This window comes from Lactuca virosa, chromosome 1, assembly GCF_052849685.1.
Source record: "Lactuca virosa cultivar CGN04683 chromosome 1, Lactuca_virosa_CGN04683_v6, whole genome shotgun sequence".
Lineage (NCBI taxonomy): Eukaryota > Viridiplantae > Streptophyta > Magnoliopsida > Asterales > Asteraceae > Lactuca > Lactuca virosa.
Genome location: NC_136426.1, coordinates 332,887,548 through 332,912,958, shown reverse-complemented (window position 1 = coordinate 332,912,958; position 25,411 = coordinate 332,887,548). Strand labels below are relative to the sequence as shown.

General features: G+C 39.1%; 1 long non-coding RNA gene across 1 annotated transcript; it reads left to right on the top strand.

The window, feature by feature from the left end:
* The first annotated feature begins 19,648 nt into the window (after positions 1-19,648).
* Positions 19,649-20,784, top strand: LOC145110459 (uncharacterized). Its single transcript, XR_013709841.1, has 3 exons — positions 19,649-19,735; positions 19,827-19,911; positions 20,744-20,784. It is a non-coding gene; the product is annotated as an uncharacterized LOC145110459 (long non-coding RNA).
* Positions 20,785-25,411: the final 4,627 nt, after the last annotated feature.

Sequence of the window (25,411 nt, the reverse complement as noted above, 5' to 3'; positions counted from 1 at the left end):
GTATACGAGCCATGGGTTGTTTTCTATTATATTTGATGCAAATGTATTTTTTTTTTCAAGTTGAAGGAAAAAAAAAGAAAAAAAAACATGAAGTTTGTCAAATTTTATGATAATTACTTGATTTTATGAAAAACTAATTATTTATAAAATTTGAGTCACTTTACTACAAGAGTTGAATTAGGTCAATTTATTAAAAGATAGAATGATATGATTATTTTATTTGTTTTAAAAGTTTGATCTAAATGGTTTTAAGGAGTTACAAATTTTGTCATAAAATTTTGGAACTCAAAAGTTTTTTTTAAAGTTATGATCTTAAGAGTTTTGAAACTTCCATAAGTTATGGATGTGAAATGTCTCATTTATTAACTCTTTAGGTTATGAATTCCAAGAGTCTTCAAAGGATAATTGTCAAAGTTTCAAGATTTGTATTAGTTTATATGATTATCTAATTTCTTGAAAATGGTTGATATGAATTATCTTTACTTATGAGTTTAATCTAGATCATAGAAAAATTATTTGATTATTGTGTTAATTGGAATATTTGATCTTAATGGTTTTTATGAACTCCATAACTTGTCCTCAAGTTATGGAAAGTGAAGAGTTTTTCTTTTTAGAGTGTCATTAAGTCTCATAGGTTATGAAAATAGAAGAGTCACTATTTTTAATGTCATCATTAAATGATTTAATGTCTTCCATAACTTGTCCTCAAGTTATGGAACTTGAATTTTTTTTTCATTAAACCTTAATTAAACTCATAAGTTATGAAAAATCCAAGAGTTTTGAAAGGTTTCAAAACTTGTCCTCAAGTTTTGGAATTTGTAAAGTTACCCCTCATGTATACTTTAATTCCAAACTAGACCTTAGAATTTTAAAAGTTTAAAATTCAACCCTTATACTATTATTATAATTTTTATTATATATTATATGTATAAGAGCAAGTCGTCTTACCATTAGTAGGCCTCATTCACGAAGCCGGTCTATAAGGGGGGTATAAGGTTACTGCCTATAAAATGGCAGTTTAATGGGTGTCTACTCTCACTCACCGCTTCCTTGACCGGTGGAGGGTCGTTAGCCGAACAGGTAGGACAAGGACTATAATTCTCCCTTCATTATAAGTATAATGATAAATACTAAGTAACTAAACACTTATAAATTCCTAATCTGTGACAACCCGAAAGATATTCCGTTAACATAACCCATACCGTTAATAAAATTTATTTTATTTTGGGTTTTTCCGTTCACTTTCAAATTAAATAATTCATTTAGAATTATAATTATAATTTCCTATGTGTTGAAACGAAATATTTAATTGAGTGAAAACACTCTAAATAATCTTTTGAAAATTTCTAGACTATGACTAGTGCGGGTAATGGTCATTTACCCGGGTAAAATATTAAGCTCCGTTTAATGCCGGTATTGGGTGTATTCCCACCGGGTCACTAACTCTAGTCATATATAAAGGATGAGTGGACACTTTTGAGCCCTTTTCCCCACTTCAACTTTCTCTCTCTAGAAATCGAACTCTCTCAAGAAATCTTCACTTTCAAGCTCCAATTTGGTAAGTGATCCTTCCTAACTAGTTGTTTATCCTATCATGCATGCAAATCTATGTTTGAACCTCCCAAAAATCACCAAAAGTATGTGTTTACGGTTTGGGGGAGCCTCCCAAAACCGTAAACTCCTTCAATGGGGGTTTTGAAGCCCCAAAACCCTTCCAAACCTCTTCTAATGCTTAGATCCTTACATGCATGGAGTTAGAACCACAAGATCATGAATTTTTGGCCATGAACATGAGTTTACGGTTCTTGAATGTTCAAGAACCGTAAACACCCTTTCATGGGATTTTGATGCTCCTTAACCCTTCCAATGTATGTCTAATGGCCTTGAAACTTGCTTGGATGATCTTAGAACCCTAAAACATGTCCAAATGAGCATGAACTTGAGTTTACGGTTTGGGAACATCTCCCAAAACCGTAAACACCTTCCAAGGGTGTTTTAATGCTCCAAACACTTTGCATGGCTTGTATTTGAGTCTAGAACTTGCATGAATGGCCTACAAACCACCAAAACACATGGAAAATGGACAAACATGGACAAGGGTGGGTTTACGGCCGTAAACCCATGAGTTTACGACCGTAAACTCCCCAAGGGTGGTCCAAGGACCGTAAACCCTAATTCCTAGGCCATTTCATGTCCCGATCACTTCCTAAGCCCTCGAATCAACCCTAGATCTTTCCTATGTGCAAGATGAGACCTTGGATCACTCAAACCACCACACCCATGAGTTTACGGCCGTAAACTCATGGGGGATGTGGTCTTTGGACCGTAAACTCCCCTAAGGGTTTACACTTGAAGAGTAAACACCTTATCTAGGCTCTACACTCCTTAGATACAACCCGTACCATCCCTAACACTTGAATTGAAGTGTTTTCGTGCCTCGGAGTGTATTATCCTGCTATCTTAGTAAATCAAAGTCTAATTAGATACAATTATGTATCTCTTCATGATACATAGGAACCTCACGCGTGTTCAAGCCCTAAACTGATACTTAGCATCTAAATCGGCACATTCTCGTCAGGTGAGTTCATACCCCTACACCATTTTCTGTATTTTTCATGTTTTCAGGGGGGGAACACAAGCAAAAGTACAAGGAAACTTGTACTCAAATCTATTATTTCGTATGACACAACTACATGTTTAATATGTTTTAAACATTGAAATCCGTATTAACCAACCGTCTAACTCGTGGAGTTAGTTTTCAAAACCAATTGTGAAACTCATTATAAAATGTTACATTTTTACATTTCACAAGGATTTCATGTCAATTCATAAACCGGGATTTTCTATACTATTACTTGTAAAGTTCATTATTCTTATGATTGGAGACACGTCCTCGGTAACACTCCACAACGTATACGAGAGTGGAGGACTACTCCCGTAACCAGAAACTCTTGGAGGGAGAGCGTGACTTGAGTGTATAGATCTATACGGGGCTGACTACCCCGCACCCTGCTGCTAGCTACAGTTGGATCGTCAGGTCCATGGGTGACAAAAGTCATAAAATGATGATGGACTTCTTATTGCCCTATCTAGTCTATCGTATGGTTATGGAACTCGCAACTTAGATAATGGAGATTTACTGATAAAGTAATAACGAATCTAGTGAACTAACCTCCTAGTAATAACTATCTTTGATTACTACTAGTTCACTACTTACTTATTAGTTTTGTGCACGTGTCAAAACTAATATGCTTACCACGGGATAACTAGTCATTCAGTATGCTTCACTTAATCGATACAAGTATGGTAGATACTTGTACACATCATTTTAGAATCGATAACCAGCGAATATTTTTCATAAGAAAACATAGGGTTTTCTTGGGATAATGTAACTTTTCATAAACAAGGTTGTATGGTACATCTAACGAGAAATCAAATCATGTTTTCATAAGGAAACTTGCAGGATTTTCTTAATTCAAATTGTGTAACAAAAGGGATAACCAAACTACTTTTATAAGAAAATACAGGATTTTCTTGGATATCAACTGTTCATGAAACTAAAGGAAACTGAACCTTTTTCCAGAAAACAAACCGCTTATGAACTCACCAGCTTTATGCTGATATTTTAAAACTGCTTGTATTCTCAGGGCATCCATAGGCAGGTACTCCTACTAACTTTTTGGAGAAGACGGAGCATATAGAAGACTCGTCTTTACTTTTGTTCTAACCAATGTATCTAAGAAAACTTGTAGTATTTTATTTTCAAACAAATGTAAAACTTTCTCATGTAATGTAATGGTTGTGTTTACTATGCTTGCTATGTACATTGGTTGTGATACTCTACATGACGTCACTCCGCCCCGGAACGTTTCCGCCATCGGTTTCGGGGTGTGACAGATTGGTATCAGAGCCCTTGTTTATAGTGAACTAAGTATACCGAACCTTACATGGTATACAACTATAAACACTAAGGGACCTAAGAGCTCTAAACTAAAAGTATGCTTTTAAAATATAAGTATTTTTATAAAAGTATACAAGTATTCCCGAGTACCGAAATCCGTATCGCGAAGAGAACAAAGCATAAGTAAATTGGGCGTTGTGCACTGTGGTTAAACCTGGGCAGTTATGTAGTCATGTCTAGGGTCAATATAGCCTGATCAACTATATTCATTCGAGACACGGCCAACATGTGCTTGGGAGTGACTGTGGTGTATAGCAGGCCTATAACTTACCTAATATCCATTCAACATAAAATACTATGGGAGTATTTTAGTCCGAACCAAATACCTCATGGAAATCCGTTCAGAGTGTTACTACTCATTCCTCCCTTAGCGATAGTTTACTTACTTTAAGTAATTTTCCTGTCCTATCGTTTAGTAGAACACTCTAAAAATTTTTATGAGATATATCCTTGCTTCATATCTCTAAATTTCATCCTCCTTTTTCTTGGTCATTTCAGATTAAGATGCCTCCCCGAAGGAGATCTACCAGGAGAAACAACGAAACTCCTCCACCACCGCCTCCTCCTCAATTTGATCCTGTCATGTTTCAGGCAGCTGTTACTGCTGCAGTGGCTGCTGCCATGTCGCAAATAAATTCCGGTGGATCTGGTGGTCAGGGAAGTGGTGTGCGTCCTCAATTACAGGAAAGTGGTCAGGGACACCAAAAAGAGTGCTCCTATAAAGACTTCATGAACGCAAAACCCACATCCTTCGACGACAAAGGAGGTGTTATTGCTCTGACTCAATGGTTTGAAAAGATTGAGTCCATATTCGAGATTTGCGCAGTCTCCGAACCCAACAAAGTGAAGTTCGCCGCTTGCACTTTCCTCAACAAAGCATTAACCTGGTGGAACGGCCGGGTCAAGTCCTTAACCCTGCCAATGGCAAATGCCATGGGTTGGGACAAACTGAAGGAACTCATGATAGCCCAGTATTGCCCACGGGGCGAGATACAGAAACTCGAACACGAACTCTGGACCCTAAAGATGAAGGGTTCTGACATTGCCTCCTACACTTCTAGGTTCGAGGACCTAGCACTCCTTTGTCCGGGAATGATATCCCCAGAAAGCAAAAAGATCGAACGATTCATTTAGGGGCTGACCCAGCCAACCAAGGGAAATGTTTTGTCTGCGGGGCCGGAAACCTTCGATAGCGCCAAGTGTTTGGCACAAATTCTGATTGATCATAGCGACGATCCCGAGGAAATAGCCACCGCCTCTGATCCGGCTAAAGGGAGCGGTGAAAACAAGAAGAAATCCTGGAACAAACGAAAGGGTCAGGGTTCGCAAGGACCCTCAAAGAAACAGCAAACTGTGGCGGTCCACGCCGCTACTACCCCTGTTGCTACTCCTGCCACTCAGGCTCCTACCAGCAGGTACACTGGCACCCTTCCTCGGTGTGACAAGTGTAACTACCACCATAATCCCGGCCCGTGCCGGGAGATGTCATGCACAAGCTGTGGCAAAAAGGGGCACACGATGCGATTTTGTGGAACCCCAGCCCAGCCAACAAATCAAGCCTCTGGAGCGGGTGTTGGTCGAGCCTGCTACAACTGTGGGGAGGTCGGGCATTTCAAGAGGGACTGCCCCAAAGCAGCAACAACCAACAACACCGGGAGAGTTCTAACCATGGGACAAGAAGAGGCAGTCGCTGACCCCACCGTTGTCACGGGTACGTTCCTCCTCGACAACTCTTATGCATGCATTCTTTTCGATTCTGGTGCTGAAAGGAGCTTTGTTAGTCATGCATTCAAACAATTTCTTAAACAAAAATCCCAACCATTAACCGAAAAGTTTGCCGTCGAAATGGCTAACGGTGACAAAGAGAGCACTAACGAGATATACGTAGGGTGTACCCTATCCTTAAACGACCGTTCATTTCTCATTGACCTTATGCCAGTCTCCATAAAAAGCTTTAATGTCATCGTTGACATGGATTGGTTGAGCCCCAATCGTGCAGACATCCTCTGTTTCGAAAAAGCTATCCGTCTCAATCTTCCTTCGGATGAAACTCTTGTAATCTATGGGGATAAACTCAGTTCAAACCTCCGCATCATTTCGTGCATCAAAACCCAGAAACTTCTGCGGAAGGAGTGTTATGCATTCTTAGCCCATGTCATTAACGAAAAGCAGGAAGTTAAAGACCTCGAGAGCATCCCCGAAGTCTGCAACTTTCCTGATGTCTTTCCAGAGGATCTCCCAGGAATCCCTCCTGAACGCCCAGTGGAGTTTCGTATCGACTTAATCCCCGGAGCTACCCCTGTAGCCAAATCTCCTTATCGATTAACTCCGGCAGAAATGCAGGAGTTATCTAGTCAGCTCAATGAGCTGCTCAGTAAAGGATTCATCAGACCGAGTTCCTCGCCGTGGGGAGCCCCGATCTTATTCGTGAAAAAGAAAGATGGATCTTTTCGAATGTGTATCGATTACCGAGAGCTGAACAAGCTCACGATCAAAAACCGCTATCCTCTTCCTCGAATAGACAACCTCTTCGATCAACTTCAAGGAGCTAGCTACTTTTCCAAAATCGATTTAAGATCAGGGTACCATCAGCTGCGAGTCCATGAGGGTGACGTTCCCAAAACAGCCTTTCGGACTCGATATGGTCACTATGAATTCGTAGTTATGCCCTTCGGTCTAACCAATACGCCGGCGGTGTTCATGGATTTGATGAACCGGGTGTGTCGTCCATTTATGGACAAGTTTGTTATTGTGTTCATTGACGACATACTTGTCTATTCCAAAAGCGAAGAGGATCACAAACGACACTTGAGGCTAGTGTTGGAAACTCTTAGATCGGAGCAACTGTACGCGAAATTCCCCAAATGTGAATTCTGGATCCGGAAGGTTACTTTCCTTGGTCACGTGGTAAGCAAGGAGGGCATACACGTGGATCCTTCCAAGATCAAAGCGATAGAAAACTGGTCAGCACCGAAGACACCCACCGAAATCCGTCAATTCTTGGGTCTCGCTGGCTACTATCGCAGATTTATCCAAAATTTCTCCAAAATTGCCAAACCCTTAACCACTCTAACTCAGAAAGGTGTACCCTTTTGTTGGGGCGAAAAGCAAGACGCTGCGTTCCAAACACTGAAGCGAGCCTTGTGCAGCGCACCTATCCTGTCCCTTCCCGATGGGACGGAAGACTTCGTTGTCTATTGCGATGCGTCCAATCAAGGTATCGGTTGTGTCCTAATGCAACGAGGCAAGGTCATCGCCTATGCCTCCAGACAACTGAAAGTACACGAAGTCAACTACACGACTCACGACCTAGAATTGGGAGCAGTGGTCTTCGCATTAAAAATCTGGAGACATTATCTCTACGGAACTAAGTGCACTATCTTCACTGACCATAAAAGTCTACAGCACATCCTCGACCAAAAGGAGCTGAACATGAGACAACGGCGATGGGTTGAACTACTCAACGACTACGAGTGTGAAATCCGCTACCTTCCCGGCAAGGCCAATGTGGTGGCAGATGCCCTCAGCCGGAAAGAATACTCAGGTCGTAAGGTGAAGGCACTGACTATGACTATCCATTCCCACTTATCCGCGCAAATCAAAGAGGCTCAGCTGGAAGCCTTAAGACCAGAAAACGTGTCAGGCGAAGCCCTGAGAGGAATGGATAAGAATCTTGAGATCAGAAACGATGGAGTCTATTGTTTCATGGATCGGATCTGGACCCCAAATTTCGGAGGCTTCGGAGAGGTTGTCATGAACGAAGCCCATAACACTAAATACTCCGTACACCCAGGTTCGGATAAGATGTACTTGAATCTCAAGAAACTGTACTGGTGGCCAAATATGAAGGCCGAAATCGCTACCTTCGTGGGCAAGTGCCTGACTTGCGCCAAAGTGAAGGTCGAATATCAAAAACCCTCCGACCTACTCCAACAACCCGAAATACCTGAATGGAAATGGGAAATGATTACTATGGATTTCATTACCAAGTTACCCAAATCTCCGAGTGGGTACGATACCATTTGGGTAATTGTCGACCGACTGACCAAATCAGCTCATTTCCTTCCTATCAAGGAAAACTTCAAAATGGGAAGACTCACGCGAATCTACATCCAAGAGGTGGTCCGACTGCACGGTGTACCCGTGTCCATCATTTCCGATCGGGATAGCAGGTTCACTTCTAGGTTCTGGCAGTCACTACAGAAGGCTCTTGGAACTAAGTTGGATATGAGCACAACTTACCATCCTCAAACAGATGGACAGGGTGAGAGAACCATCCAAACCTTGGAAGACATGCTGAGAGCCTGCGTCATCGACTTCAGCGCGTCATGGGATACTCATCTTCCTTTGGTTGAATTTTATTATAACAACAGCTACCATACCAGCATCAAGGCTGCGCCGTTCGAAGCCCTCTATGGCCGCAAGTGCAGATCCCCTCTGTGCTGGGCTGAGGTGGGTGACACGCAGCTGGTCAAGGGACAAGTCCCTGACAGCACTCTCACTGGTCCAGAAATCATCCGCGAAACCACTGAAAAGATCGTACAAATCCGAGAACGACTTAAGGCCTCCCGAGATAGACAAAAGAGCTACGCCGATAAACGACGAAAACCCTTGGAATTCCAGGTTGGAGACCGTGTCTTGTTGAAAGTCTCACCCTGGAAGGGCATGATACGCTTCGGAAAGCGTGGAAAACTTAACCCAAGGTACATAGGACCTTTCGAAATCCTAGCCAGGATTGGTCCCGTGGCTTACAGACTCCGATTACCTCATGAACTTAGCAATATTCACCCTGTCTTCCACGTCTCAAACCTTAAAAAGTGTCTTTCTGATGACACCCTTGTGATTCCCCTGGATGAGATCGAAATCAACGAAATCCTGAACTTTGTGGAAGAGCCCATCGAAATCATGGATAGAGAGATCAAACGAACGAAACAAAGCCGCATCCCGATAATGAAGGTTCGCTGGAATGCCAAGCGGGGACCCGAATTCACTTGGGAACGCGAAGACTCGATGAAAACGAAATACCCGCATCTCTTTCCAATTCCATGATTTGTATCTAAATTCTAAATTTCGGGACGAAATTTCCTCTAACGGGGGGATAATGTGACAACCCGAAAGATATTCCGTTAACATAACCCATACCGTTAATAAAATTTATTTTATTTTGGGTTTTTCCGTTCACTTTCAAATTAAATAATTCATTTAGAATTATAATTATAATTTCCTATGTGTTGAAACGAAATATTTAATTGAGTGAAAACACTATAAATAATCTTTTGAAAATTTCTAGACTATGACTAGTGCGGGTAATGGTCATTTACCCGGGTAAAATATTAAGCTCCGTTTAATGCCGGTATTGGGTGTATTCCCACCAGGTCACTAACTCTAGTCATATATAAAGGATGAGTGGACACTTTTGAGCCCTTTTCCCCACTTCAACTTTCTCTCTCTACTCTCTCTCTAGAAATCGAACTCTCTCAAGAAATCTTCACTTTCAAGCTCCAATTTGGTAAGTGATCCTTCCTAACTAGTTGTTTATCCTATCATGCATGCAAATCTATGTTTGAACCTCCCAAAAATCACCAAAAGTATGTGCTTACGGTTTGGGGGAGCCTCCCAAAACCGTAAACTCCTTCAATGGGGGTTTTGAAGCCCCAAAACCCTTCCAAACCTCTTCTAATGCTTAGATCCTTACATGCATGGAGTTAGAACCACAAGATCATGAATTTTTGGCCATGAACATGAGTTTACGGTTCTTGAATGTTCAAGAACCGTAAACACCCTTTCATGGGGTTTTGATGCTCCTTAACCCTTCCAATGCATGTCTAATGGCCTTGAAACTTGCTTGGATGATCTTAGAACCCTAAAACATGTCCAAATGAGCATGAACTTGAGTTTACGGTTTGGGAACATCTCCCAAAACCGTAAACACCTTCCAAGGGTGTTTTAATGCTCCAAACACTTTGCATGGCTTGTATTTGAGTCTAGAACTTGCATGAATGGCCTACAAACCACCAAAACACATGGAAAATGGACAAACATGGACAAGGGTGGGTTTACGGCCGTAAACCCATGAGTTTACGACCGTAAACTCCCCAAGGGTGGTCCAAGGACCGTAAACCCTAATTCCTAGGCCATTTCATGTCCCGATCACTTCCTAAGCCCTCGAATCAACCCTAGATCTTTCCTATGTGCAAGATGAGACCTTGGATCACTCAAACCACCACACCCATGAGTTTACGGCCGTAAACTCATGGGGGATGTGGTCTTTGGACCGTAAACTCCCCTAAGGGTTTACACTTGAAGAGTAAACACCTTATCTAGGCTCTACACTCCTTAGATACAACCCGTACCATCCCTAACACTTGAATTGAAGTGTTTTCGTGCCTCGGAGTGTATTATCCTGCTATCTTAGTAAATCAAAGTCTAATTAGATACAATTATGTATCTCTTCATGTTACATAGGAACCTCACGCGTGTTCAAGCCCTAAACTGATACTTAGCATCTAAATCGACACATTCTCGTCAGGTGAGTTCATACCCCTACACCATTTTCTGTATTTTTCATGTTTTCAGGGGGGGAATACAAGCAAAAGTACAAGGAAACTTGTACTCAAATCTATTATTTCGTATGACACAATTACATGTTCAATATGTTTTAAACATTGAAATCCGTATTAACCAACCGTCTAACTCGTGGAGTTAGTTTTCAAAACCAATTGTGAAACTCATTATAAAATGTTACATTTTTACATTTCAAAAGGATTTCATGTCAATTCATAAACCGGGATTTTCTATACTATTACTTGTAAAGTTCATTATTCTTATGATTGGAGACACGTCCTCGGTAACACTCCACAACGGATACGAGAGTGGAGGACTACTCCCGTAACCAGAATCTCTTGGAGGGAGAGCGTGACTTGAGTGTATAGATCTATACGGGGCTGACTACCCCGCACCCTGCTGCTAGCTACAGTTGGATCGTCAGGTCCATGGGTGACAAAAGTCATAAAATGATGATGGACTTCTTATTGCCATATCTAGTCTATCGTATGGTTATGGAACTCGCAACTTAGATAATGGAGATTTACTGATAAAGTAATAACGAATCTAGTGAACTAACCTCCTAGTAATAACTATCTTTGATTACTACTAGTTCACTACTTACTTATTAGTTTTGGAATTCCAGGTTGGAGACCGTGTCTTGTTGAAAGTCTCACCCTGGAAGGGCATGATACGCTTCGGAAAGCGTGGAAAACTTAACCCAAGGTACATAGGACCTTTCGAAATCCTAGCCAGGATTGGTCCCGTGGCTTACAGACTCCGATTACCTCATGAACTTAGCAATATTCACCCTGTCTTCCACGTCTCAAACCTTAAAAAGTGTCTTTCTGATGAGACCCTTGTGATTCCCCTGGATGAGATCGAAATCAACGAAATCCTGAACTTTGTGGAAGAGCCCATCGAAATCATGGATAGAGAGATCAAACGAACGAAACAAAGCCGCATCCCGATAGTGAAGGTTCGCTGGAATGCCAAGCGGGGACCCGAATTCACTTGGGAACGCGAAGACTCGATGAAAACGAAATACCCGCATCTCTTTCCAATTCCATGATTTGTATCTAAATTCTAAATTTCGGGACGAAATTTCCTCTAACGGGGGGATAATGTGACAACCCGAAAGATATTCCGTTAACATAACCCATACCGTTAATAAAATTTATTTTATTTTGGGTTTTTCCGTTCACTTTCAAATTAAATAATTCATTTAGAATTATAATTATAATTTCCTATGTGTTGAAACGAAATATTTAATTGAGTGAAAACACTATAAATAATCTTTTGAAAATTTCTAGACTATGACTAGTGCGGGTAATGGTCATTTACCCGGGTAAAATATTAAGCTCCGTTTAATGCCGGTATTGGGTGTATTCCCACCAGGTCACTAACTCTAGTCATATATAAAGGATGAGTGGACACTTTTGAGCCCTTTTCCCCACTTCAACTTTCTCTCTCTACTCTCTCTCTAGAAATCGAACTCTCTCAAGAAATCTTCACTTTCAAGCTCCAATTTGGTAAGTGATCCTTCCTAACTAGTTGTTTATCCTATCATGCATGCAAATCTATGTTTGAACCTCCCAAAAATCACCAAAAGTATGTGCTTACGGTTTGGGGGAGCCTCCCAAAACCGTAAACTCCTTCAATGGGGGTTTTGAAGCCCCAAAACCCTTCCAAACCTCTTCTAATGCTTAGATCCTTACATGCATGGAGTTAGAACCACAAGATCATGAATTTTTGGCCATGAACATGAGTTTACGGTTCTTGAATGTTCAAGAACCGTAAACACCCTTTCATGGGGTTTTGATGCTCCTTAACCCTTCCAATGCATGTCTAATGGCCTTGAAACTTGCTTGGATGATCTTAGAACCCTAAAACATGTCCAAATGATCATGAACTTGAGTTTACGGTTTGGGAACATCTCCCAAAACCATAAACACCTTCCAAGGGTGTTTTAATGCTCCAAACACTTTGCATGGCTTGTATTTGAGTCTAGAACTTGCATGAATGGCCTACAAACCACCAAAACACATGGAAAATGGACAAACATGGACAAGGGTGGGTTTACGGCCGTAAACCCATGAGTTTACGACCGTAAACTCCCCAAGGGTGGTCCAAGGACCGTAAACCCTAATTCCTAGGCCATTTCATGTCCCGATCACTTCCTAAGCCCTCGAATCAACCCTAGATCTTTCCTATGTGCAAGATGAGACCTTGGATCACTCAAACCACCACACCCATGAGTTTACGGCCGTAAACTCATGGGGGATGTGGTCTTTGGACCGTAAACTCCCCTAAGGGTTTACACTTGAAGAGTAAACACCTTATCTAGGCTCTACACTCCTTAGATACAACCCGTACCATCCCTAACACTTGAATTGAAGTGTTTTCGTGCCTCGGAGTGTATTATCCTGCTATCTTAGTAAATCAAAGTCTAATTAGATACAATTATGTATCTCTTCATGTTACATAGGAACCTCACGCGTGTTCAAGCCCTAAACTGATACTTAGCATCTAAATCGACACATTCTCGTCAGGTGAGTTCATACCCCTACACCATTTTCTGTATTTTTCATGTTTTCAGGGGGGGGGGGAATACAAGCAAAAGTACAAGGAAACTTGTACTCAAATCTATTATTTCGTATGACACAACTACATGTTCAATATGTTTTAAACATTGAAATCCGTATTAACCAACCGTCTAACTCGTGGAGTTAGTTTTCAAAACCAATTGTGAAACTCATTATAGAATGTTACATTTTTACATTTCACAAGGATTTCATGTCAATTCATAAACCGGGATTTTCTATACTATTACTTGTAAAGTTCATTATTCTTATGATTGGAGACACGTCCTCGGTAACACTCCACAACGGATACGAGAGTGGAGGACTACTCCCGTAACCAGAATCTCTTGGAGGGAGAGCGTGACTTGAGTGTATAGATCTATACGGGGCTGACTACCCCGCACCCTGCTGCTAGCTACAGTTGGATCGTCAGGTCCATGGGTGACAAAAGTCATAAAATGATGATGGACTTCTTATTGCCATATCTAGTCTATCGTATGGTTATGGAACTCGCAACTTAGATAATGGAGATTTACTGATAAAGTAATAACGAATCTAGTGAACTAACCTCCTAGTAATAACTATCTTTGATTACTACTAGTTCACTACTTACTTATTAGTTTTGTGCACGTGTCAAAACTAATATGCTTACCACGGGATAACTAGTCATTCAGTATGCTTCACTTAATCGATACAAGTATGGTAGATACTTGTACACATCATTTCAGAATCGATAACCAGCGAATATTTTTCATAAGAAAACATAGGGTTTTCTTGGGATAACGTAACTTTTCATAAACAAGGTTGTATGGTACATCTAACGAGAAATCAAATCATGTTTTCATAAGGAAACTTGCAGGATTTTCTTAATTCAAATTGTGTAACAAAAGGGATAACCAAACTACTTTTATAAGAAAATACAGGATTTTCTTGGATATCAACTGTTCATGAAACTAAAGGAAACTGAACCTTTTTCCAGAAAACAAACCGCTTATGAACTCACCAGCTTTATGCTGATATTTTAAAACTGCTTGTATTCTCAGGGCATCCATAGACAGGTACTCCTACTAACTTTTTGGAGAAGACGGAGCATATAGAAGACTCGTCTTTACTTTTGTTCTAACCAATGTATCTAAGAAAACTTGTAGTATTTTATTTTCAAACAAATGTAAAACTTTCTCATGTAATGTAATGGTTGTGTTTACTATGCTTGCTATGTACATTGGTTGTGATACTCTACATGACGTCACTCCGCCCCAGAATGTTTCCGCCATCGGTTTCGGGGTGTGACATAATCTTAGTTACTTAGGAAAATGTGAATAAGATGCTAATCCATGAAATTACACTTTGCACTTTGTTTAAGCTGTTAGTAGAGCGTATGTGGTTAACCGGCACACTAACCTGGACTGAACAAGGCAGGCAAAGGGCAACTTAATGTTTATCATAGTATCGTTGGAGCGTGTGTGGTTAACCGGCACATTGATTGAGGGGTAAATATTAAGGGTACCAAGTATATTTGCATGGTTACTTCACACCTTGTTTTGTGATCCTCGACATCCCAGTCACAAAACCTGAAGGGTACACTCGAGATTGAAACATGCCATTGAAAAGTTCAATGAATCTCAAAAGAATCTAGGAGTTTCAAAACCAATTAAAACCTAATAATACATTTCGTTTATCTTGGTGGAAATTGGTGAATCGTCATTCACCTACCTTCAAATATTTTATAGCTTGGATAACGGCATCCCTCTTCCAAGTTATAAAATAGTTTGTTGGGTCCTAGCCTTAATATATCATATTGGGTGTTATATTAAGGACTTAAATCAACTTTACGTGAATTTCTCCCATTGTTGATGTCTGGTTTAGACAATAATGATCTTCCCAAACCAAGCTTTCCTAATGAATATGACTTCCCGAGTTTGGCTCATGGAAGTCATACTTCTCTTCCTCCACCTCCTCCAATTTTTCTCCCTAACCCACAAGTTCAAGGTCACTCAAGCCCTAATGGCAAGCAAGATCTATGTGTGATCACATCTTAGAGATGAAGTCACATATTGACAAGCCGGGAGAGTTGGGTGTCAAAGTCTTGAGAAAGTTGGATGTTCAATCACTTTCTAAGTCACATAGTGAGTTCCTTTGGGACTACTATGAAACAGACTACGACATGAACCTTAATGATCATATCTATTTGCTTGGTGTTGCTGAATCAGCAATGATTTGGAACGATAGTAAAGCAAATTTGATTAGAAGATCAACTTCCCAAAAACTTTATGGACAGTGACAATGGTGACACTGGAAATCCAGAAATAGCATTCTCTTCCCAATGGAAAGGGATTGGCCATAGTCAACCCGGTTGACCAAATGGTAAAGAGGAAGGATAAGTCTGAGATAGTCCCATTACCAAAGGGTACATATGTTTATTTTGCCAAAGGAAGGGGCGTTGATTGCAAAGCTGCCAAATTTACCTAAGGATGTTAAAGTCAATAAGTTTGACTCTACATCAGGTAGAGCCCATTATCTAACTCTGTTAAGTTCTATTCTGAGATCCTCATTACATGATGTGACTGGGTCACATGTTGATGTTTTAAGAATCAAAGAATAGAGAGAAATCTTAAAGGAAGTATATGCTGATTCTGATCGCGAAGGTGGATTTCGATCGCATCAGAATTTTGAGCAGTTGCTTAAGAAGTTATGATATATTGCTAAGGAATAGATAACAACAATTTTCCATGTGGATTGTAAGGATAAGTTTTTCCGCAAAGTTTTAAAATAAAAGAAAATTGTTTAATTTTATTTATTTGAAGTATCCTTACAATGACATTTGTGGAAAATTGTTGCTTATATGATTCCACTGACAGCAATATTGGAAAATGGATTTGATTCTTTCATTTGTGGTAGTGTCTAAATTTACCAAATCAGGAAAGTTCCTCATCGCCCAAGTTTCAATTGGACCGAAACTTGGAATCATGCAAGTTGAATAGTATGATGAATGAGAACTTTCAAGCATTGGAAAATCAAGACTAATTACTTGTTCACATGGATGTGTGAGTCAAGTGAAGGACTAAAGGGATCGAGTACACATTCTTGTGCACTGGTCATGTCCACCACAAAGCTCGTTAAGACTATTTGATTTACTAAAGTTTACACAATATGGTTATACTTACAAGTTTAAGTATAATTCTGAAACATTGGAAAAGTCTCAATGTATGGCAGAACGAATGGGAAGAATCAAATTAGGCAGAAAGATAAAAGTTTCTCAAATCTGAAAAGATGGAAGAGTACTTTAGTATCATGTTTGTGATCATCTTAATGATTTAGAAATCATATCACAATTAGTCCTCTAAAGGTCATCTTAGTGCATTCTTATGACTAAGAAGAGGAGTCATAAATTGTTGAAATGGTTAGATCAGAAAGATGAGTCATACTTCGTTCCAAAAAAATTCTTAGAGTCATACTCCAAGATTGTAACTTGAGTGACATATCTTAAAGAAAGGTTTAAAACACTTGTCAAATGTAAGAGTAAAAGTGTCCTGCTCTTGTACATTTGAAATTGGTAAGTTGTGATGTTTTGGATAAAACAAAGACCAAATAAGGCCAATTGTGTGAAGTGTTTGTCTTGATAAAGAATCCGCACTATCTCTTGAATATTTGGCAAGATAGTCTTATATGTCAAGAGGATAGTGGGAGTCTTAAAAATCCTTAAAAGAATTTCAAGAACTAATCAAGAATAAAACCTGAGGTTCTTCACTAGCACACGACTTGAGGTTTATAACCTATCGTGTTGACATATTCTGTGCCCATTCCAGTTAAAGTTGGCTTTGCATAGGAGTTCTGAAAGTTCTCAATTGGTTGCATAACAACTTGGAAGCAATGGCAGGCCCTGTACTGCCAGGTGGCAAGAAGTTAAGATTGCATAAGTTCAGTCCATATGAGTTTGGATTTGTCATTATCCTTGTCTTGTGACTATGGTTTTGACGATTCACATGGATAAGAACACATACACCATAAAATATAAGGGTCATAAGGTTTCTCTCCGATTCATGAAAATGATGGTGAGGAAACACTTCCACCAAGTAGATTTGAAGCAGATGGCAAAAGGTCTAAACAATTGAGACAATGACTACGACATCCCTTTTCATAGTTCTGAAATTGTTTAGACACACATGCATGCTATCTAAGGAAAGGTGTATGATTTTGATAAAGTTTTATCAAAGCATCTCGTATCAGAAATCTGAACTTTGGTAAGAAAGTCAATAAAGTATTGATTTCTAGAAGTCCAGCTGAAGTCTGAGTACATGTCAAAGCTAGTGGGAGCATAAGTGTTATGCTAATAATCATCATGTTAGTGGGAGCATGATAATTATTGTTAGTGTTGCAAGTTAGCAATGTGAATTATAGAAAACAAAAGTTTCAATTCGTGAGGCTGCAGGGATTGAAAAAGTTGTTTTGCTATAATTAAAGGAGAGGATATACTTCATTTCAGTTCTAAAGGCTTAGATTGAGACCTTAATCATCTTTAGTCAAGAATATATATATATATATATATATATATATATATATATATATATATATATATATATATATATATATATATATATATATATATATATATATATATGAATTTCATGTTGGATTGGTTCAACTTAAGGAAATTCTATATATTGCGTTCTCAAAATTCGATTATGATTACGGCATCCCTCTTCATAGTCAAATTTTGAAAACATGGCAAATAAAAATATTGTAGCAAAAGACTGGTCTAGAATCATGAATCGTGTACCATTTGCTTTGGGTACAGGATCGATTGCATGTGCTATAATATTTGTCATTTCTAAAGTTTTCCAAATGCCCAGAGGCATTAAGAAGGGAAAAGGTCTAGAATTGGATATGACTAAAATGATTAAGCAATTGTCGAGGACAATCTGAGGTTTACCAAAGATTGGTTGCTTAGGGACAGTTGTAAGTATAGTGCTAATTTTGGAAGGACCATATTGACATATTCTGAAAAGAGGCATCTCTTATTCAGAAGTGATAGTCAAAATAAGAATATGGAGTTGTCTCCATAGGTGGAAGTTATCTGTGTAAGAGTAGAAAACTTAATGCAAGAAGCATGTCCAAAGCAATGTACTTTGAATATGAGACTTAGTTTCCATGGAGTTGATCTCCATGGGAATACCTTATAATGACTGTTGACAAGTCTTTGTAACTATAAAAGAACTGGTAGGACTTATAATGCAAATTTCGTCAAAATTTGTTGAAACATTTGTAATGATGGAACTCGCTAACTATAAAATATTCATAGTGGTAATACCAAGGATAAAACAGGGAGTATAAAAGCACACATAGAATACTCTATCATCCTAAAACAATAAACTCCTTTTAAATTGACTCAGCTCATGTTACAATAAGAAATTTCCAAGGTCGTCATGTGACATCAGGCGGGTTGTTCCTCACCATAATCAATTTCTTGTACTACGAGAAGTTTTCCACATCTTTTTCCAAACTCTTGAAGTCCCAGTCAAAATGCAAATTTTGGGACGAAATTCCCTCTAACGGGGGGATGATGTGACAACCGTCAAATTTCGGTCAAGTCAAAGTCAAACAAAGTCAACAAGTCAAACCGGTCAACTCCATTAACCCTTGTATGTTAGGGTTTACATTATACAATTCGCTATTTCAATGAGAAAACATCATTTGAAAAATTCATGTGTTTGATTTTCCTTAGCCTTAACAGTGCTAAACAAGGAACCAAAGCGATAAAACACTATTGCACAATCATCGGGATTGTGTAAGACACTAAATCATGGCTTAACGGGGTTTATGGACCTTTCGTTGCGAAGCCGGACACTCAAAAAGATCACAAACGAAACCTCTCACAATCTCTTTCACTCAACCTCTCTCTATTAAAATCTCTCCCAAATCTCTCCCAAATCTCTCTCAAAAGTTCCTTTAACTTTTTGTAATCATTCGGGCCATCCCGACCCTTAACTGGGTCAAAAACCACTTGAAACGGGGTAAAAACGGGTAAAATAAGCTTAAGGACCCAAAACTGAAGCTTCAGGACCGAAGTCCCTGTCATAAAGGAAGACGACACACATTTGTCTGTCGTAACCTTACGACGCGCGTGTTGATGACATGCAATGAGTATCAAGGAAGCCCCTGTCATAAAAGAAGACGACATGCATTTTTGCGTGTCATAATTTTTCCGGTTTTTCGACTACGACTTCGTTTTAGGCCCGTTTTCATCATTTTAACGCGGGATTTTCACCAAAAAAAACTTTATTTTTACAGTTAGAACTCTATATTTCAGTAATCCCCACGTTTTTAGGGCCATTCATACCAATAATTAGTGGGGGAGGTGTTTGAGGTGGAAAGATGACTTTACTTTACTTTATGTCACATGCCACCACTCACACCCACTACATGGCCAACTCTTTCCCACTACATGACCAGCTCTTACCCACTACATGACCAACTCATACCCACTACATGACCAGCCCCACTCCTTGTCTAAGTATAAAAACCCATCCCCTCTCTTCATACTTCTTTCATTCTCTCATTTTCCTCCAAGGATCACACTCCAAATTCTCTCACCATTCTCTCTCAATTCCAAGACTTCCAAGGCTGATTATCAAGCTTTCTTCCACTCTTGGTAAGTATAATTCATTCTTCTTATGATTATTACACATCCTTCTACTCAAAATCATAAGAATCTTACACAAACATCGTCACATTCATGTTAGGTTCTCGATTCGTCAAGGCATCTTCTAAGTGTTCTTGGGTTGAACACTTCTCTTCTCCAACATCCATCCTCTAATAACACATAAGGTGAGTTCATACCCCTATATTTTCAGGTTTTTCTTAAGTTTTAAGGGGGAGAATACAAGTTAAAACACCAAAAACACAACTAAACTCATTTAACAATCTTCAACAGAAACAATTAACTCCATTCACGGACTGTTTTGGTCAACTTAAACATTTTAGTTTTCAAAACTCTTTCAGACGCATATAGTTCAGGTTCATACCTTTAAAATGATTACTTGCACATCACCATATGATTTTTCTACGATTTATGGTGATTTTTACAAAACTGTCTATCATTTCAGAAACAAAACCGGACCACTCTGTGAATATGAATATTTTCACACAAGTTGGAGATCACTAAAAATCATGAAAAAATTTATGAACAAACTAGACACACTTTCTAAACTCTCAGAATTTGCGGTTTTTGATTTAGACCTTTGATGAGTTTTCTATAAATTTTCTAAGAACAGTAACAGAAACGTTATTACTAGAAAAATACCATCAATTTCATTTACGCCTTGTAACTCGTTGAGCAAGGTGTATATCATTATGTAATCATATATTATTACATTATATGTCATTTTGTCTTGGTAATTAGACATACATCAGAAAACAAATGGATTTTTACCTTCACAAGTATGGTAAATAATTAATTTTTATAAACAAAGTTTACATCCGTTATACACAAACATTTGGTAAACTATGACAATTATAGTTTATTAACACTACTACTACCCTTGTTGTGATAAACTATAATAGGTATAGTTTATGATACATTTACATAACAAACTTTAATTTGTATTAATACTCTATTCTCGTTTAGCAGTTCCTAAACCAAAACTATTAATTATATTAGGTTCTACGCCATTTTGACCCGGACCGTCTATCGTACGACACACACATTTCGTTTTGGGACTAATGTGAGTAATCTACCCCATATTTTATAATTTTCAATACTTTTGGGGTGTATCATGTGGTTCTAATATGTTCCAACTTCATTTTATTGTTTTATCACAATTGAGACATTGTTGGGACATTTATACGTGAGTCATTAATTGTATAACTATTGTTTGTTTACGCTACATGTACTTGTAGTGCATTATCATTTTTAGTCTAATCTCCATGACTATGCCCGTATTCTTGAGGTACGTTATGGACAATAATAGCGCTATTGGGTTGACCACCCCGCCTTGGGACGCTAAGGTGATTGATCGCACGTGGTTGAGTGTGTTTGATGATTAGATGCTCCATCCTATATATATTTACATATATATATATATATATATATATATATATATATATATATATATATATACATATGTATATATAGGGTGAGGACTTATTGTTGTTGTTATCATTTGTTAATCAATTTTGAATTTATAAACCGTTATCTCAACTACAATTGTTTGTCGACTTCAAAAGAAAACAAATTTCAAATTATAAATGTTTCAACTTCACAAATTTTCTATACTAAAATTAGATTACTCACCAACTCTCGTAGTTGACCTGTTTTTACCCATGGTGCAGATTTGAAGAATGAAGTTGATGAAAAATAGGTTGTGCCTTAGAATTCCACAAGACTATTTAAATTTGATGTAATAAATGTTGTTCGTATTTGGATTTGTATTTGTATGTTGTGGATCTTGTTTGCATACTTAGTACTTAATTGAATCTAATCATATTATAACATAGTTGTCATGAGACTTTGAACAATATATCACGCCTTGATCGATTCCGACAAGGATCGGGGTGTGACAGTCATTTGTTCCAATCGCTTCTCCTGAGTCCTCAACACAACAATCTGCTCCAGATGCTAATGCTACTCCTCTAACTCCAGTTGAAAGAGAGTTCATGAACGAAGATGCTTCCGCTGTCACTCAAAATTTGATGGAACTTCTCTTTCCCGAACGAATCGCTGATGAGTTTGTAGCAAATCCACCAAACGAAGCTGGTACATCTACTGTGGATTCTTCAGCACATGACGGAGCTATTAATATCCATAATCTTCCCGTTTCAATCAATGACATCAGTCACACAATTCCCTCTAGCTTACATCGCGATCATCCGATAGAAAACGTCATTGGCCAGCTGGGCGACAGAGTTCGAACGAGAAGCCAGAGTGGAGACGTCAACACATGTCTCTATTCTTGCTTTATTTCTCAAATAGAGCCCAAGAACGTCGAAATGGCTTTCAATGAGCCCAGCTGGGTGGATGCCATGTATGACGAGCTCAATCAATTCGAAAAGCTCGGGGTTTGGAAGTTGGTGGAGCTGCCTAAAGGGAAGAAATCTATCGACACAAGATGGGTATTTCGGAATAAGCAAGATGATTCGGGTGTAATTGTATGTAATAAGGCGAGATTGGTGGTCCGTGGGTTCAGACAAATAAAGGGTCTTGATTATACATAAGTCTATGCTCCGGTGGCGCGCTTGGAGGCTATTCGTATCTTCCTCGCCTATGCTTCCTACATGAACTTCACTGTATATCAAATGGACGTCAAGACGGCTTTCTTGTACGGCAAGGTGAAGGAGGAGATTTATGTTTACCAACCTCCTGGGTTTGTTAACTCAAAACTTCCCAACCATGTCTAGAAGTAAGACAAGGCTTTGTATGGGCAGCATCAAGCTCCTAGAGCCTGGTATGGTACCCTAACACAACACTTGCTCAATCATGGCTATTCCCGCGGCACTATCGATCAGACCCTATTCGTCAAGCATATCGGAGACTGCGAGCTTGACAGGAAATCGACTTCAGGCGGATGTCAATTTCTCGGAGATAGGCTGGTGTCTTGGCAATGCAAGAAGCAGAATACTGTCTCGACCTCAACCGCAGAAGCAGAATACGTAGCTGCGTCTGCCTGTTGTTCTCAAGTCATATGGATCCAACATCATTTGTTGGATTACGGTTTGAATTTTCAAGAAACCCCTATATTCTGTGATAATGACGCAGCGATCCAAATTGCTAAAAACCCGGTCCAGCACTCAAATACCAAGCACATCGACATCAAAGTTCATTTTATCGAAGATTGTTATGAGCGCTCGCTCATTCGGCTAGAACAGGTTCCCACTACTAATAATGTGGCGGATCTGTTCACCAAGCCGTTTAACAAAGCTCGATTGGATGTGCTGGTTAACTTTTTGAAAATGATTCGCTTTGAGGATTAATTTTTGTTTAGATTAGTTTAAATTTGCGCATTTTAATTTCATTCTCACCCATGCATAAATTTAGGGGGAGAAATAAACAAAAATTAGAAAATTAAAAATCCAAAAACAATTGAAAATCAGAAAATCCAAAAACATTAGAAAAACAGAAAAATCAAAAATATCGCTGAGAAATGATGTGATGGGAAGTGATATCAGCTTGTGATAACAGACAATCTGAGTCTGTGTAAAGTACCAAAGCTAAATTGCCTAGGCTCTGTGTTCGATGCGCTGGTAGGCACGAAAAATTTAATGGACTTGACTAGGTGCAGATGAACTTAAGGAATCTAGAGACTTGATAAATTCTGACCTAGATAGTTCCATTTAGCCTGACAATACGACGCTTGGATAGGTTGAGCAGGGAGATATACATGAGAATCCACCAGTTACATTAAAGAACCCGTATCTAGAACTGTGGTTTAACTTTTCCTCGATGTACGGATTTTGTCCTTAATTTCGATATTGACGGGGCGACTGGGGAATTCCGATAAAGTAGGTCTGTAGGAAAAAATTTTCTTTCTCTCCTACTGTTAGTCATATGTTGCCTCCTCTGTGTGATCGAAAGATCCGACCTGGACTGCAGCATATGCAACTCTATTTCTCTGCATCTTCTATCTATGCAATTCTTCCTATCTGTTAGCCATATGATGTCTCCTTTGCGTGATTAACAATCCGACCTGGTACACAGCATATGCAACCTTCTACTTCTCAATCCCTCTGAAATTCTAGTCAGTCATATGTTTCACTCTCTGCGTGATTGAAAGATCCGACCTGAGTGTACAACATATGCATTCTAAATCTATCCTTTCTATTAATAATTGTCTGCTCACCTAAAGTAAGGAGTATTTCGGAAGTTCTTGATTATTAGGATATGTCAGGAAGCGGGAAACATGTTCTAGTACATCTAAAATTGAACAATTCTAGATTGTATGTAGATCTCGCTGCTCAATTTAGGTGGACAACAATATCCTTGGTCGTCGTCAGATAAATGGTCCTTAGGTTTTTTTTTATCTAGTAACTTAGGATCAATCTGTCCTGTCACTGATAGCATTCCTAAAATTTGTCACAATTTTTCGTGCTTAAGTGGACAACAATACCGGCGATCGACCAGATTTATTCATGAAAGGAGAGGTACTGATAAATGGAAAATGATTGTCTAACAACTTTGATCCCATATCACAAAAGGTTAATCAACTTCAAGATAGAGGATTAAAATTAGTTTGAATTAAAAATTTTGGTATTTTATTTTGTTTTATTTTATTTTATTTTGAAATTAATCCTCCAAGAGTTTTATTTTTAAAAATTGTTTTGGGTATTGGGCCTTATATTTTAAAAGGAGGTGCAGCCTACCGGTTTGGATCCGGGTATGAACCGGATATATAAGGGAATTACAGAAGAATTTACTGAGACCGAAGGAGAAGAAGATGATGATTATGAGGATCTTGACCTATCCGGTTACGACAGAGATCATGTAGCAGTGACTTTTGGTGTGAATGAGAATCTTTTGTCAAACGAAGACCTTGATGACTTCTTTGACTTCATCCATGATGGTGCTAATCAAACACCGGAGATAAGGGAGAAAGCTGATGCTCAAGAGACTGTGCCTCCGTTTACCATTCAAGTGGCTGATTCCTCAACTCAAATGGACACATCATCAGGGATTCCTCCCCTTGATAATGTGGTTCCGACATCCGAGCCAGTTACAAGTGATTCCCAGACAGTACTGACCTCCCAACCCCCGATAAAGAGACGCAGAATTAATCCAAGGGTGGGAGTAATTTTTCCTGATCAAACTCAAACCACAGAGACTCCTCCATCAATAACATTTGCCCCTTCCTCATCTGTGCCCATTCAAGAGAGTCCCAGCTCTATCCATGAAGTTGGTGGTTCGTCTGGGGAAGATGTGCTCATTATTGATAAAGACTGATTTATGCTAGCCGCAAACCAAGGGGGAGATTGAAGGGACAATATATATGGTTTGGGCTAGGCAACAATGTATAGATGAGTTAGGGCATTTGACAATGTAATTTGGAGTCTTTTGTGCATGTTTGGTGTTTTCGGTCTAGATGAGATTTCGGTTAGGGAGTGACCGAAAACAGGCTTTCGGTCAGCCTGACCGAAACCTGTTTTCGGTCCACATTTGTATATATAGGTTGTCAGGTTGTCAGTAGTAAGGAGTTGATCAACAGTTGTTCATTGCTACTTTTCGGTCCATTGAGTTGTATCAGACAATTTCGTTTGTGAATTGCATGCCAGCTCAAGTTTCATTCCACTGCTACTCCATTTCTTCTTTATTTTCATTTGCTTGATTGATCATTGGTGA